At 39.7% G+C, this 1,404-nt stretch overlaps 1 pseudogene; it reads right to left on the reverse strand.

Moving 5' to 3' along the window:
• Positions 1-215: 215 nt before the first annotated feature.
• On the reverse strand, positions 216-1,017 carry LOC113374289 (annotated as a pseudogene).
• Between the last annotated feature and the right edge of the window lie 387 nt (positions 1,018-1,404).

Consider the following 1,404-nt stretch of genomic DNA (forward strand, 5'->3'; position numbering starts at 1 on the left):
GCACACATATGCCATATACATACATTATACACATTATAATCAATGATGCAATTCGGTCAATAATGTGTCCAGTTATCATCGGCGTCGATAATTGCCTAGCATCTCCGAGGCATGCTTTCTACTAATTTGACGGCATATTCTAGTAACAATTCTCCAGATCCGACGAATTTGGTGAGAAAACTGCTTCAAAGAGTATGTGCGTCTTCCACGAAGCTTCAGTTTAACATATGCACATTTTCAATAGGGTTTGCATCCGGTGGCTGCGACGGACAATCCCATGTAACGATGTCAGATTGAGCCTGCCACTGAGTACAGAGCTTGCTGTGGTGTTTAGGATCGTTATCCTCCTGCAGAATCCAATCTTCATTGTTTGTGATAAACCAACATTTGGCAGATGGCAATAAAGCGTTTTTGTAAATTTTCATTATTTTCTTTGCATTTAGCTTGTCTGTAAAGAGGTACAAATTGCCGAATCCCTGCTTTGAGAAGCAGCCCTAAAGACGCACCTTTATTCCATGTTTTTCGGTCCGCTGAACAAGCCTATTGGTGGAAGTTGACCAGGTTCGAGTGATGACTGAACGTGTCCATATAGAACTTTCATCAGTGAAAATGACATTTTCAAAATCTCTGTCAGCATTCTCGTGCGCTCAAAGGAGTCGCTTTGTCACATGTTTTTCAGTCAACATGGGCTTCTTTATTGTGGTGCGCCATTTTAGATCATGGGTCCGGATAGTTTTGTAGGATATATCTAAACCTTTTTCCATTAATTTTGCTTGTCCTTGTCGCAGTGTTAAAGCAGAATTTTGCGAAAACAGATCCACTACTCTTTTTTCGTCGTTTTTGTTTATTTTTCCCTTCGAACCACGATCTGGTAAATCATCGACATTTTTAGTCACTTTGTACAAATGCCCTCGACTCTCTTATATATTTAGCAGCTGCTAATTGCGACATTTTGGGACTTTTTGGGTGGATGCAAAGAAACACAGCCTCATATCGCGACGCATATTTAGCACTCATGACGTTTAACGTAATTTTCTTTCAAAAGATCAATGAATACCTAATTTTTTGTTGACAATGCTTCAAGAATAAAGCTAATCTGGCTATCTCTACCGGCCAGCAAAGGAATTAGAGCAAAAGCTTTCGGCCACGCTCTTACTCGACCGACTGTATACCTTCCGGCGAGGTTTGGTAACCAATCATATCATTTTCTAAATGTTGCAAACTCTTGAATATCCAAAGATATATTACTTTTGTATTGGCTCGCAATTTGTTATCTTCAAATTGCACCCAAATTGTGTTGTAGCGTTGCACCATTCACGAATTGTCCCCGTTCTCAACGGGGCTCGCTCACTATAAAAACTGAATTGTTTACATGCACTATGTTGTTCTTGTTGTTTATAAAAC

This window comes from Ctenocephalides felis, unplaced genomic scaffold, assembly GCF_003426905.1.
Source record: "Ctenocephalides felis isolate EL2017-DRISC unplaced genomic scaffold, ASM342690v1 CF-g0.4_SCAFFOLD_01668, whole genome shotgun sequence".
Classification (NCBI taxonomy): domain Eukaryota; kingdom Metazoa; phylum Arthropoda; class Insecta; order Siphonaptera; family Pulicidae; genus Ctenocephalides; species Ctenocephalides felis.